Source organism: Oncorhynchus keta, chromosome 20, assembly GCF_023373465.1.
Source record: "Oncorhynchus keta strain PuntledgeMale-10-30-2019 chromosome 20, Oket_V2, whole genome shotgun sequence".
NCBI classification, from domain to species: domain Eukaryota; kingdom Metazoa; phylum Chordata; class Actinopteri; order Salmoniformes; family Salmonidae; genus Oncorhynchus; species Oncorhynchus keta.
In genome coordinates, this window is record NC_068440.1 from 47,602,451 (window position 1) to 47,617,438 (window position 14,988).

The 14,988-nt window shown below is 57.6% G+C and overlaps 1 protein-coding gene across 1 annotated transcript in view; it reads right to left on the bottom strand.

Moving 5' to 3' along the window:
* LOC118380440 (gap junction beta-4 protein-like) overlaps window positions 1–630 on the bottom strand; it is a 21,799-nt gene extending 21,169 nt beyond the window's left edge. The window contains exon 1 of the mRNA XM_052473080.1: window positions 534–630. The gene's annotated coding sequence lies outside the window, so the exon portion shown is untranslated. The remainder of the gene's footprint in view (window positions 1–533) is intronic.
* Between the last annotated feature and the right edge of the window lie 14,358 nt (window positions 631–14,988).

Here is a 14,988-nt window from a genome sequence, read left to right on the forward strand (position 1 = left end):
ACCCTGGTCTAAAGTAGTGCCCTACTACCCTATAGACCCTGGTCTAAAGCAGTGCCCTACTACCCTATAGACCCTGGTCTAAAGTAGTGCACTACTACCCTATAGACCCTGGTCTAAAGTAGTGCCCTACTACCCTATAGACCCTGGTCTAAAGTAGTGCACTACTACCCTATAGACCCTGGTCTAAAGTAGTGCACTACTACCCTGGTCTAAAGTAGTGCACTACTACCCTATAGACCCTGGTCTAAAGTAGTGCACTACTACCCTATAAACCCTGGTCTAAAGTAGTGCCCTATGTAGAGGATAGGGTTTAAGATGTAGCCAGTATCTTGACCTAACCTTCAGTAGGTCGTCCCCTCCCTCGTCTGTCGTGTTGTCACGAGACTACTGGTGTCTCCCCATCCCCCCTCCCTAGCTTGTAGCTCCTCATTCTTCTCCCTCATTCAATGAATCATCCTTACAAACGTTAAAAATCAAGGACACAAATGAACTAAAATAATAATAATAATGATAATAATGACAACGTATCTTACCTGGTTGAGAGGAACAGACGAAGGGGTCAGATGTTTTTAATACAAAGACGAGAAGCTCACGATGTGGTTGTCGGCCCTGACTGATTGGAAGGAAGCAGAGTTCCACCTGGTTGGATGGGTGGGGGGGGGGAGGGGCTAGGATGTACAGACGAATGGAAGAGGGAAGAGAGGTAAAGGTGTCACACACACACACACACGCAAACACACACATACTCACACGCAAACACACTCACACTCACACACACACACACACACACACACACACACACACACACACACACACACACACACACACACACCAATACACACACACACACACACACACACACACACACACACACGCAAACACACTCACACACACACACTCACACACACACACACACACACACACATGCAAGGGCACACGTGCAAAACACACACACACAGCTCTGCCACCCCCCACTAGACCGGTTTGTCAACCTCTTGTTGAAAGCACAGACAGACATATTACAAGGCATGAAGAGGGAGAGAGGAAGTGAGGGAGGGAGGGAGGGAGGGAGGGAGGGAGGGAGGGAGGGGTAGCGTACCGTCAGAGAGGAGGAGGAGGAGGAGGAGGAGGAGGGAGTAGCATACCATCTGAGAGAGGAGGAGGAGGAGGTGGGGAGGGAGGGAGGAAGGGGTAGCATACCGTCAGAGAGGAGGAGGAGGAGGTGGAGGAGGAGGAGGAGGGAGTAGCATACCATCAGAGAGAGGAGGAGGAGGAGGAGGGGGAGGAGGAGGAGGGAGTAGCATACCATCAGAGAGAGGAGGAGGAGGAGGTGGGGAGGGAGGGAGGAGCATACCATCAGAGAGAGGAGGAGGAGGGAGTAGCATACCATCAGAGAGAGGAGGAGGAGGAGGGGAGGAGGGAGGAGGGAGTAGCATACCATCGGAGAGAGAGGAGGAGGAGGAGGGGGAGGAGGAGGGAGTAGCATACCATCAGAGAGAGGAGGAGGAGGTGGGGAGGGAGGGAGTAGCATACCATCAGAGAGAGGAGGAGGAGGAGGGAGTAGCATACCCTCAGAGAGAGAGGAGGAGGAGGAGGGAGTAGCATATCATCAGAGATAGGAGGAGGTGGGGAGGGAGGGAGTAGCATACTATCAGAGAGAGAGGGGAGGAGGAGGTGGGGAGGGGAGGGAGGAAGGGGTAGCATACCGTCAGAGAGAGAGGAGGAGGAGGAGGAGGAGGGAGGAGGAGGAGGGAGTAGCATACCATCAGAGAGAGGAGGAGGAGGGGGGGAGGAGGAGGGAGTAACATACCATCAGAGAGAGGAGGAGGAGGAGGTGGGGAGGGAGGGAGTAGCATATCATCAGAGAGGAGGAGGAGGAGGAGGGAGTAGCATACCATCAGAGAGAGAGGAGGAGGAGGAGGAGGGAGTAGCATACCATCAGAGAGAGGAGGAGGAGGAGGTGGGGAGGGAAGGAGGGAGTAGCATACTATCAGAGAGAGAGGGAGGAGGGGAGGGAGTAGCATACCATCAGAGAGAGGAGGAGGAGGTGGGGAGGGAGGGAGTAGCATACCATCAGAGAGAGGAGGAGGAGGAGGAGGGGTAGCATACCATCAGAGAGAGAGGAGGAGGAGGAGGAGGGAGTAGCATACCATCAGAGATAGGAGGAGGAGGAGGTGGGGAGGGAAGGGGGAGTAGCATACTATCAGAGAGAGAGGGAGGAGGGGGAGGGAGTAGCATACCATCAGAGAGAGGAGGAGGAGGAGGTGGGGAGGGAGGGAGTAGCATACCATCTGAGAGAGGAGGAGGAGGAGGTGGGGAGGGAGGGGGAAGGGGTAGCATACCGTCAGAGAGGAGGGAGGAGGAGGTGGAGGAGGAGGAGGAGGGAGTAGCATACCATCAGAGAGAGGAGGAGGAGGAGGAGGAGGGGGAGGAGGAGGAGGGGAGTAGCATACCATCTGAGAGAGGAGGAGGAGGAGGTGGGAGGGAGGGAGGGGAAGGGGTAGCATACCGTCAGAGAGGAGGAGGAGGAGGAGGAGGTGGGGAGGAGGAGTAGCATACCATCAGAGAGGAGGAGGAGGGAGGGAGTAGCATACCATCAGAGAGAGAGAGGAGGAGGGGAGGGGAGGAGGAGGGAGTAGCATACCATCAGAGAGGAGGAGGAGGAGGGGAGGAGGAGGAGGGAGTAGCATACCATCAGAGGAGAGGAGGAGGAGGAGGGTGAGGAGGAGGGAGTAGCATACCATCAGAGAGAGGAGGAGGAGGAGGTGGGGAGGGAGGAGTAGCATACCATCAGAGAGAGGAGGAGGAGGAGGGAGTAGCATACCATCAGAGAGAGAGGAGGAGGAGGAGGGAGTAGCATACCATCAGAGATAGGAGGAGGTGGGGAGGGAGGGAGTAGCATACTATCAGAGAGAGAGGGAGGAGGAGGTGGGGAGGGAGGGAGGAAGGGTAGCATACCGTCAGAGAGAGAGGAGGAGGAGGAGGGGGGGAGGGAGGAGGGAGTAGCATACCATCAGAGAGAGGATGAGGAGGAGGTGGGGAGGGAGGGAGAGCATACCAGGAGGAGGAGGAGGAGGAGGAGGGAGTAGTATACCATCAGTGAGAGAAGAGGGAGGAGGAGGGGGGGAGGAGGAGGGGAGTAGCATACCATCAGAGAGAGAGGAGGAGGAGGAGGAGGAGGAGGAGGAGGAGGAGTAGCATACCATCAGAGAGGAGGAGGAGGAGGAGGGTGGGGAGGAGAGGGAGTAGCATACCATCAGAGAGAGGAGGAGGAGGGAGTAGCATACCATCAGAGAGAGAGGAGGAGGAGGAGGGGGGAGGAGGAGGGAGTAGCATACCATCAGAGAGAGAGGAGGAGGAGGGGAGGAGGAGGAGTAGCATACCATCAGAGAGAGAGGAGGAGGAGGAGGGTGGAGGGAGGAGTAGCATACCATCAGAGGAGAGGAGGAGGAGGTGGGGAGGAGGGAGTAGCATACCATCAGAGGAGAGGAGGAGGAGGGAGTAGCATACCATCAGAGAGAGAGGAGGAGGAAGGGGTAGCATACCGTCAGAGAGGAGGAGGAGGAGGTGGAGGAGGAGGAGGGGAGTAGCATACCATCAGAGGAGAGAGGAGGAGGAGGGGGAGGAGGAGGAGGAGGAGTAGCATACCATCAGAGAGAGGAGGAGGAGGAGGTGGGGAGGAGGGGGAGTAGCATACCATCAGAGAGAGGAGGAGGAGGAGTAGCATACCATCAGAGAGAGAGAGGAGGAGGAGGGGGGAGGAGGAGGAGTAGCATACCATCAGAGAGAGGAGGAGGAGGAGGAGGAGGAGGAGGGGATAGCATACCATCAGAGAGAGGAGGAGGAGGAGGGGGAGGAGGAGGAGTAGCATACCATCAGAGAGAGGAGGAGGTGGGGGAGGGGGGAGTAGCATACCATCAGAGAGAGGAGGAGGGAGGGAGCATACCATCAGAGGGGGAGGAGGAGGGGAGTAGCATACCATCAGAGATAGGAGGAGGTGGGGAGGGAGGAGTAGCATACTATCAGAGAGAGGAGGAGGAGGAGGTGGGAGGGAGGAGGAGTAGCATACCATCAGAGATAGGAGGAGGAGGAGGAGGGGAGGAGGAGGAGGGAGTAGCATACCATCAGAGAGAGGATGAGGAGGAGGTGGGGAGGAGGGAGTAGCATACCATCAGAGAGAGGAGGAGGAGGAGGAGAGGTAGTATACCATCAGTGAGAGAAGAGGAGGAGGAGGGGGAGGAGGAGGAGGAGGGAGTAGCATACCATCAGAGAGAGGAGGAGGAGGAGGAGGAGGGGAGGAGGAGGAGGAGGAGTAGCATACCATCAGAGAGAGGAGGAGGAGGAGGTGGGGAGGAGGGAGTAGCATACCATCAGAGAGAGGAGGAGGAGGAGTAGCATACCATCAGAGAGAGAGGAGGAGGAGGAGGGGAGGAGGAGGGAGTAGCATACCATCAGAGAGAGGGAGGAGGAGGAGGGGAGGAGGAGGAGGAGTAGCATACCATCAGAGAGAGAGGAGGAGGAGGAGGTGAGGAGGAGGGGAGTAGCATACCATCAGAGAGAGGAGGAGGAGGAGGTGGGGAGGGAGGGAGTAGCATACCATCAGAGAGAGGAGGAGGAGGAGTAGCATACCATCAGAGAGAGAGAGAGGAGGAGGAGGAGGGAGTAGCATACCATCAGAGATAGGGGAGGAGGAGGTGGGGAGGGAGGAGTAGCATACTATCAGAGAGAGAGGGAGGAGGAGGTGGGGAGGGAGGGAGGAAGGGGTAGCATACCGTCAGAGAGAGAGGAGGAGGAGGAGGAGGGGGAGGAGGAGGAGGGAGTAGCATACCATCAGAGAGAGGATGAGGAGGAGGTGGGGAGGGAGGGAGTAGCATACCATCAGAGAGAGGAGGAGGAGGAGGAGGGAGTAGTATACCATCAGTGAGAGAAGAGGAGGAGGAGGAGGGGAGGAGGAGGAGGGAGTAGCATACCATCAGAGAGAGGAGGAGGAGGAGGGGGAGGAGGAGGGAGTAGCATACCATCAGAGAGAGGAGGAGGAGGAGGTGGGGAGGGAGGGAGTAGCATACCATCAGAGAGTGGAGGAGGAGGAGGAGGGAGTAGCATACCATCAGAGAGAGAGGGGGGAGAGGGGGAGGAGGAGGGAGTAGCATACCATCAGAGATAGGAGGGGGAGGTGGGGAGGGAAGGAGGGAGTAGCATACTATCAGAGAGGGAGGAGGGGGAGGGAGTAGCACACCATCAGAGAGGAGGAGGAGGAGGTGGGGAGGGAGGAGTAGACACCATCAGAGAGAGGAGGGAGGGAGGAGTAGCATACCATCAGAGAGAGAGGAGGAGGAGGAGGGGGAGGAGGAGGAGTAGCATACCATCAGAGAGGAGGAGGAGGAGGGGGGAGGAGGAGGGAGGGAGTAGCATACCATCAGAGAGAGAGGAGGAGGAGGAGGAGGAGGGGGAGGAGGGAGAAAGATACCATCAGAGAGAGGAGGAGGAGGGGTGGGAGGGGAGTAGCATACTATCAGAGAGAGAGGGAGGAGGGGAGAGGAGTAGCATACCATCAGAGGAGAGGAGGAGGAGGAGGTGGGGAGGGAGGGAGTAGCATACCATCAGGAGAGAGGAGGAGGAGGAGTAGCATACCATCAGAGAGAGGAGGAGGAGGAGGGGAGGAGGAGGAGGAGTAGCATACCATCAGAGAGAGAGGAGGAGGAGGAGGGGGAGGAGGAGGGAGTAGCATACCATCAGAGAGAGGAGGAGGAGGAGGGAGTAGCATACCATCAGAGAGAGAGGAGGAGGAGGAGGGAGTAGCATACCATCAGAGATAGGAGGAGGTGGGGAGGGAGGGAGTAGCATACTATCAGAGAGAGAGGGAGGAGGAGGTGGGGAGCGAGGAGGAAGGTAGCATACCGTCAGAGAGAGAGGGAGGAGGAGGAGGAGGAGGAGGGGAGGAGGAGGAGGGAGTAGCATACCATCAGAGAGAGGATGAGGAGGAGGTGGGGAGGGAGGGAGTAGCATACCATCAGAGAGAGGAGGAGGAGGAGGAGGGAGTAGTATACCATCAGAGAGAGAGGATGAGGAGGAGGTGGGGGGGGAGGGAGTAGCATACCATCAGAGAGAGGAGGAGGAGGAGGGAGGGAGTAGTATACCATCAGAGAGAGGAGGAGGAGGAGGAGGAGGGGAGGAGGAGGAGGGAGTAGCATACCATCAGAGAGAGGAGGATGAGGAGGGGGAGGAGGAGGAGGGAGTAGCATACCATCAGAGAGAGAGGAGGAGGAGGAGGAGGAGGAGGAGGGGGAGGAGGAGGAGGGAGTAGCATACCATCAGAGAGAGGAGGAGGAGGAGGTGGGGAGGGGAGGGAGTAGCATACCATCAGAGAGAGGAGGATGAGGAGGAGGGAGTAGCATACCATCAGAGAGAGGAGAAGGTGGGGAGGGAGGGAGTAGCATACCATCAGAGAGAGGAGGAGGAGGAGGAGTAGGAGGAGGGAGTAGCATACCATCAGAGAGAGAGGAGGAGGCGGAGGAGGAGGAGGAGGAGGAGGGGAGGGAGTAGCATACCGTCAGATAGAGAGGAGGAGGAGGAGGGGGTAGCATACCGTCAGATAGAGAGGAGGAGGAGGGGAGGGAGTAGCATATCATCAGAGAGAGAGGAGGAGGAGGAGGGGGTAGCATACCGTCAGATAGAGAGGAGGAGGAGGGGAGGGAAGTAGCATATCATCAGAGAGGAGGAGGAGGAGGGGGGCAGCATACCATCAGAGAGAGGAGGAGGAGGAGGAGAAGGAGGAGGGGGAGTAGCATACCATCAAAGATAGAGGAGGAGGAGGGGGAGGAGGAGGAGGAGTAGCATACCATCAGAGAGGAGGAGGGGAGGAGTAGCATACCATCAGAGAGAGGAGGAGGGGGAGGGAGTAGCATACCATCAGAGATAGAGGAGGAGGAGGGGGAGGAGGAGGAGGAGGGAGTAGCATACCATCACAGAGAGAGGAGAAGGAGGAGGAGGAGGAGGAGGAGGGAGTAGCATACCATCAGAGAGAGGAGGAGGAGGAGGAGGGAGTAGCATACCATCAGAGAGGGAGGAGGAGGAGGAGGGGGAGTAGGAGGAGGAGGAGGAGAAGGAGTAGCATACCATCAGATAGAGAGGTGGAGGAGGGGAGGGAGTAGCATTCCATCAGAGAGAGGAGGAGGAGGAGGAGGGAGTAGCATACCATCAGAGAGAGAGAGGGAGGAGGAGGGGAGGGAGTAGCATACCATCAGAGAGAGAGGAGGAGGAGGAGGAGGTGGACGAGGAGGAGGGAGTAGCATACCATCAGAGAGAGGAGGAGGAGGAGGAGGAGGAGGAGGAGCATACCATCAGAGAGAGGAGGAGGGAGTAGCATACCATCAGAGAGAGGAGGAGGAGGAGGACGAGGAGGAGGAGGAGGAGGAGGAGGAGGAGGAGGGAGTAGCATACCATCAGAGAGAGAGGAGGAGGGGGAGGAGGAGGGTGAGGAGGAGGAGAAGGTGGTAGCATACCATCAGAGAGAGAGGAGGAGGAGGAGGGAGTAGAATACCATTCAGAGAGAGAGGGGGAGGGGAGGGGGAAGGGGAGGAGGAGGAGGAGAAGGAAGTAGTAGCATACCATCAGAGAGAGGAGGAGGAGGAGGAGGAGGAGGAGGAGGAGGGAGTAGCATACCATCAGAGAGAGAGGAGGAGGAGGAGGGAGTAGCATACCATCAGAGAGAGAGGAGGAGGAGGAGGAGGAGGAGGGAGTAGCATACCATCAGAGAAAGAGGAGGAGGAGGAGGGAGGAGCATACCATCAGAGAGAGGAGGAGGGGGAGGGAGTAGCATACCATCAGAGATAGAGGAGGAGGAGGGGGAGGAGGAGGAGGGAGTAGCATACCATCAGAGAGAGAGGAGAAGGAGGAGGAGGAGGAGGAGCGAGTAGCATACCATCAGAGAGAGAGAGAGGAGGAGGAGGAGGAGAAGGAGTAGCATACCATCAGAGAGATTGGAGGAGGAGGAGGGGGAGGAGGAGGAGGAGGGAGTAACATACCATCAGAGAGAGGAGGAGGAGGAGGAGGAGGAGGAGGAGGAGGGAGGAGGAGGAGGAGTAGCATACCATCAGAGAGAGGAGGAGGAGGAGGAGGAGAGGGAGTAGCATACCATCAGAGGAGGAGGAGGAGGAGGAGGAGGAGGAGGAGGAGGAGGAGGAGGAGGAGGAGGAGGGGAGGGAGGGAGGGAGTAGCATACCATCAGAGAGAGGAGGAGGGGGAGGGAGTAGCATACCATCAGAGATAGAGGAGGAGGAGGAGGAGGAGGAGGAGGAGGGAGTAGCATACCATCAGAGAGAGGAGGAGGAGGAGGAGGAGGAGGAGGAGGAGGAGGAGGAGGAGGAGCATACCATCAGAGAAAGAGGAGGAGGAGGAGGGAGTTGCATACCATCAGAGAGAGAGCAGGAGGAGGAGGAGGGAGTAGCATACCATCAGAGAAAGAGGAGGAGGGAGTAGCATACCATTAGAGAGAGAGGAGGAGGGGGAGGGGGAGGAGGAGGAGGAGGAGAAGGAAGGGAGTAGCATACCATCAAAGAGAGGAGGAGGAGGAGGAGTAGGAGGAGGGAGTAGCATACCATCAGAGAGAGAGGAGGAGGAGGAGGAGGAGGAGGAGGAGGAGGAGGAGGAGGAGGAGGAGGAGGAGGAGGGGAGGGAGTAGCATACCGTCAGATAGAGAGGAGGAGGAGGAGGGGGTAGCATACCGTCAGATAGAGAGGAGGAGGAGGGGAGGGAGTAGCATATCATCAGAGAGAGAGGAGGAGGAGGAGGGGGTAGCATACCGTCAGATAGAGAGGAGGAGGAGGGGAGGGAGTAGCATATCATCAGAGAGAGAGGAGGAGGAGGAGGGGGTAGCATACCATCAGAGAGAGAGGAGGAGGAGGAGGAGGAGAAGGAGGAGGGGAGGGAGTAGCATACCATCAGAGATAGAGGAGGAGGAGGGGGAGGAGGAGGAGGGATTAGCATACCATCAGAGAGAGGAGGAGGGGGAGGGAGTAGCATACCATCAGAGAGAGGAGGAGGGGGAGGGAGTAGCATACCATCAGAGATAGAGGAGGAGGAGGGGGAGGAGGAGGAGGAGGGAGTAGCATACCATCACAGAGAGAGGAGAAGGAGGAGGAGGAGGAGGAGGGAGTAGCATACCATCAGAGAGGAGGAGGAGGAGGAGGGAGTAGCATACCATCAGAGAGGGAGGAGGAGGAGGAGGAGGGGGAGTAGGAGGAGGAGGAGGAGAAGGAGTAGCATACCATCAGATAGAGAGGTGGAGGAGGGGAGGGAGTAGCATACCATCAGAGAGAGGAGGAGGAGGAGGAGGGAGTAGCATACCATCAGAGAGAGAGAGGAGGAGGAGGAGGGGAGGGAGTAGCATACCATCAGAGAGAGAGGAGGAGGAGGAGGAGGTGGACGAGGAGGAGGGAGTAGCATACCATCAGAGAGGAGGAGGAGGAGGAGGAGGAGGAGGAGCATACCATCAGAGAGAGGAGGAGGGAGTAGCATACCATCAGAGAGAGAGGAGGAGGAGGAGGAGGAGGAGGAGGAGGAGGAGGGGAGTAGCATACCATCAGAGAGAGGAGGAGGAGGAGGAGGAGGGTGAGGAGGAGGAAGGAGTAGCATACCATCAGAGAGAGAAGGAGGAGGAGGAGGGAGGAGAATACCCATTCAGAGAGAGAGGGGGAGGGGGGGGGAAGGAGGAGGAGGAGGAGAAGGGAGTAGCATACCATCAGAGAGAGAGGAGGAGGAGGAGGGGAGAGGAGGAGGAGGAGGAGAAGGAGGGAGTAGCATAACTCAGAGAGGGAGAGGAGGAGGAGGGAGTAGCATACCATCAGAGAGAGGAGGAGGAGGAGGAGGAGGGAGTAGCATACCATCAGAGAAGAGGAGGAGGAGGAGGGAGGAGCATACCATCAGAGAGAGGAGGAGGGGGAGGGGAGTAGCATATCAGAGATAGAGGAGGAGGAGGATGGGATGAGGAGGGTAGCATACCATCAGAGAGAGGAGAAGGAGGAGGAGGAGGAGGAGCGAGTAGCATACCATCAGAGAGAGAGGAGGAGGAGGAGGAAGAAGGAGTAGCATACCATCAGAGAGATTGGAGGAGGAGGAGGGGGGAGGAGGAGGGAGGGAGGAGAAGATACCATCAGAGAGGAGGAGGAGGAGGAGGAGGAGGAGGAGGAGGAGGAGGAGGAGTAGCATACCATCAGAGGAGGAGGAGGAGGAGGAGGAGGAGGAGGAGGAGGAGGAGAGGAGGAGTAGCATACCATCAGAGGAGGAGGAGGAGGAGGAGGAGGAGGAGGAGGAGGAGGAGAAGGAGGAGGAGGAGGGAGGGAGGGAGTAGCATACCATCAGAGAGAGGAGGAGGGAGGAGGGAGTAGCATACCATCAGAGATAGAGGAGAGGAGGAGGGGAGGAGGAGGAGGAGGGAGTACCATCAGAGAAAGAGGAGGAGGAGGAGGAGGAGGAGGGAGGAGGAGGGAGGAGGAGTAGCATACCATCAGAGAAGAGTGGAGGAGGAGGAGGGAGTTGCATACCATCAGAGAGAGAGCAGGAGGAGGAGGAGAGTAGCATACCATCAGAGAAAGAGGAGGAGGGAGTAGCATACCATTAGAGAGAGAGGAGGAGGAGGAGGGGAGGAGGAGGAGAAGGAAGGAAGGAGTAGCATACCATCAGAGGAGAGAGGAGGAGGAGGAGGAGGAGGAGGAGGAGGAGGAGGGAGAAGCATACTATCAGAGAGAGGGAGGGGGAGGAGAGGAGGAGGAGGAGGTGAAGGAAGGAGTATGCCATCAGAGAGAGAGGAGGAGGAGGAGGGAGTAGCATACCATCAGAGAGAGGAGGAGGAGGAGGAGGAGGAGGAGGGGGAGTAGCATACCATCAGAGAGAGAGAAGGAGGAGGAGGAGGAGGAGGAGGAGGAGGAGGAGGAGGAGAAGGAAGGAGTAGCATACCATCAGAGAGAGAGGAGGAGGAGGGGAGGGGAGGAGGAGGAGGAGAAGGAGGGGAGTAGCATACCATCAGAGAGAGAGGAGGAGGAGGAGGAGGAGGAGGAGGAGGAGGAGGAGGAGGAGGAGGAGGAGGAGGAGGAGGAGGAGGAGGGGAGGAGTAACATACCATCAGAGAGAGAGGAGGAGGAGGGGAGGAGGGAGTAGCATACTATCAGAGGGAGGAGGAGGAGGAGGAGGAGGGAGTAGCATACCATCAGAGAAGAGGAGGAGGAGGAGTAGCATGCCATCAGAGAAAGAGGAGGAGGAGGAGTAGCATACCATCAGAGAGAGGAGGAGGAGGGGAGGGGAGGAGGGAGGAGAAGGAGGAGGGGAGGAGGAGGAGGAGGAGGAGGGAGTAGCATACTATAAGAGAGAGAGGAGGAGGAGGGAGTAGCATACCATCAGAGAGAGGGGAGGAGGAGGAGGAGGAGGAGGAGTAGCATACCAGAGAGAAAGAGGAGGAGGGAGTAGCATACCATTAGAGAGAGAGGAGGAGGGGGAGGGGAGGAGGGAGGAGGAGGAGGAGGAGGAGGAGGAGGGAGGGAGTAGCATACCATCAGAGAGAGAGAGGAGGAGGGGAGGAGGAGGAGGAGGAGGAGGAGGAGGAGGAGGAGGAGGAGGAGGAGGAGGAGGAGGGAGGAGGTGAAGGAAGGAGTAGCATACCCATCAGAGAGAGAGAGGAGGAGGAGGAGGAGGAGCATACCATCCAGAGAGAGGAGGAGGAGGAGGAGGAGGAGGAGGGAGTAGCATACCATCAGAGAGAGAGAGGAGGGAGGAGGGGAGGAGGAGGAGGAGGAGAAGAAGGTGGAGTAGCATACCATCAGAGAGAGAGGAGGAGGGGAGGGGAGGAGGAGGAGGAGAAGGAAGGAGTAGCATACCATCAGAGAGAGAGAGAGGAGGAGGAGTAGGGAGTAGCATACCATCAGAGAGAGGAGGAGGAGGAGGAGGAGAGGGAGGAGGGAGGAGGAGGAGAAGTAAGGAGTAGCATACCATCAGAGAGAGAGAGAGGAGGAGGGGAGGGAGTAGCATACCATCAGAGAGAGGAGGAGGAGGAGGAGGAGGAGGGAGTAGCATACCATCAGAGAGAGAGGAGGAGGAGGAGGGAGTAGCATACCATCAGAGAGAGAGGAGGAGGAGGAGGAGGGAGTAGCATACCATCAGAGAAAGAGGAGGAGGGAGTAGCATACCATTAGAGAGAGAGGAGGAGGGGGAGGGGGATGAGGAGGAGAAGGAAGGAGTAGCATACCATCAGAGAGAGAGGAGGAGGGGGAGGAGGAGGGAGTAGCATACCATCAGAGAAAGAGGAGGAGGAGGAGGGAGTAGCATACCATCAGAGAAAGAGGAGGAGGAGGAGGGAGTAGCATACCATTAGAGAGAGAGGAGGAGGAGGAGGAGGAGGGAGTAGCATACCATCAGAGAAAGAGGAGGAGGGAGTAGCATACCATTAGAGAGAGAGGAGGAGGGGGAGGGAGTAGCATACCATCAGAGAGAGAGGAGGAGGAGGAGGGAGTAGCATACCATCAGAGAAAGAGGAGGAGGGAGTAGCATACCATTAGAGAGAGAGGAGGAGGGAGCAGCATACCATTAGAGAGAGAGGAGGAGGGGAGGGGAGGAGGAGGAGAAGGAAGGAGTAGCATACCATCAGAGAGAGGAGGAGGAGGAGGAGGAGGAGGAGGAGTAGCATACCATCAGAGAGAGAGGGGAGGGGAGGGAGGAGGAGGAGGAGGAGGAGGAGAGAGTAGCATACCATCAGAAGAGGAGGAGGAGGGGGAGGGAGGAGCATACCATCAGAGAGAGAGGGAGGAGGAGGAGGAGGAGGAGGAGGGGGGTAGCATACCATCAGAGAAAGAGGAGGTGGAAGGGAGTAGCCATCAGAGAGGAGAGGAGGAGGAGGGGTTGCATACCATCAGAGAGAGGAGGAGGAGGAGGAGGAGGGAGTAGCATACCATCAGAGAAAAGAGGAGGGAGTAGCATACCATTAGAGAGAGAGCAGGAGGAGGAGGAGGGGAGGAGGAGGAGGAGGAGGAGGAGGAGGAGGAGGAGGGAGTTGCATACCATCAGAGAGGAGGAGGAGGAGGAGGAGGAGGAGGGAGTAGCATACCATCAGAGAAGAGGCGGAGAAGGAGGGGAGAGGAGGGGAGGAGGAGGAGGAGGAGGAGGAGGAGGAGGAGGAGGAGGAGGAGGAGGAGGAGGAGGAGGGAGTTGCATACCATCAGAGAGAGAGGAGGAGGAGGAGGAGGGAGGGGTAGCATACCATCAGAGAAAGAGGCGGAGGAGTAGCATACCATTAGAGAGAGGGAGGGAGGAGGAGGAGGAGGAGGAGGAGGAGGAGGAGGAGGAGGAGAAGGAAGGAGGGAGTAGCATACCATCAGAGAGAGAGAGGAGGAGGAGGAGGAGGGGAGGGGAGGAGGAGGAGGAGGTGAAGGAAGGAGTAGCATACCATCAGAGAGAGAGAGAGGAGTAGAAGGAGGGATTAGCATACCATCAGAGAGAGGAGGAGGGAGGAGGAGGAGGAGGAGGAGGAGGGAGGAGGAGGGAGTAGCATACCATCAGAGATAGGAGGGGAGGAGGAGGAGGAGGAGGAGGAGGAGGGAGGAGGAGGAGGAGGAGGAGTAGCATACCATCAGAGAGAGAGGAGGAGGAGGGGGAGGAGGAGGAGGAGGAGAAGGAGGGAGTAGCATACCATCAGAGAGAGGAGGAGGAGGAGGAGGAGGAGGTAACAGTCAGAGAGAGGAGGAGGAGGAGGAGGCATACCATCAGAGAGAGAGGAGGAGGAGGAGGAGGAGGATACCATCAGAGAAAGAGGAGGAGGAGGAGGGAGTTGCATACCATCAGAGGAGGAGGAGGGGAGTAGCATACCATCAGAGAAAGAGGAGGAGGAGGAGGGGGAGGGAAGTAGCATACCATCAGAGAGAGAGGAGGAGGAGGAGGAGGAGGAGGAGGAGGAGGAGGAGGAGTAGCATACCATCAGAGAGAGGAGGAGGAGGGGGCATACCATCAGAGAGAGAGGAGGAGGAGGAGGAGGAGGAGGAGGAGGAGGAGGAGTAGGGGTAGCATACCATCAGAGAGAGAGGAGGGGAGGGGGGAGGAGGGAGGAGGAGGAGGAGGAGGAGGAGGAGGAGGAGGAAGGGAGTAGCATACCATCAGAGAGAGAGGAGGAGGAGGAGTAGCATACCATCAGAGAAAGAGGAGGAGGAGGGAGGAGGGAGTAGCATACCATCAGAGAGAGGAGGAGGAGGAGGAGGGAGGGAGTAGCATACCATCAGAAAGAGGAGAGGAGTAGCATACCATTGGGAGAGAGGAGGAGGGGGAGGGGAGGAGGAGGGAGAGAAGGAAGTGAGTAGCATACCATCAGAGAGAGAGGAGGAGGGGAGGGGAGGAGGAGGAGGAGGAGGAGGAGGAGGAGGTAGCATACCATCAGAGAGAGAGGAGGAGGGAGGGGGAGGGAGGCATACCATCAGAGAGAGAGGAGGAGGAGGGAGTAGCATACCATCAGAGAGAGAGAGGAGGGGAGGAGGAGGAGGAGAGGGGTAACATACCATCAGAGAAGAGAGGAGGAGGAGGAGGGAGTAGCATACCAGAGAGAGAGAGGAGGAGGAGGAGGGAGTAGCATACCATCAGAGAAAGAGGAGGAGGAGGGAGGGGAGGAGGAGGGAGGGAGGAGGGGAGGGAGGAGGAGGGAGTAGCATACCATCAGAGTGAGAGGAGGAGGGAGGAGGAGGAGGAGGAGGAGGAGTAGCATACCATCAGAGAGAGAGAGGAGGAGGAGGGAGGAGGGGAGGAGGAGGAGGAGGTGAGAGGAGGAGGAGGAGGAGGAGAAGGAGGAGGAGGGAGTAGCATACCATCAGGAGAGAGGAGGAGGAGGAGGAGGGAAGTAGCATACCATCAGAGAAAGAGGAGGGAGGAGGAGGAGGAGTATACCATCAGAGAAAGAGGAGGAGGAGGAGGGAGTAGCATACCATTAGAGGGGAGAGAGGAGGAGGAGGAGTAGTCAGAGAA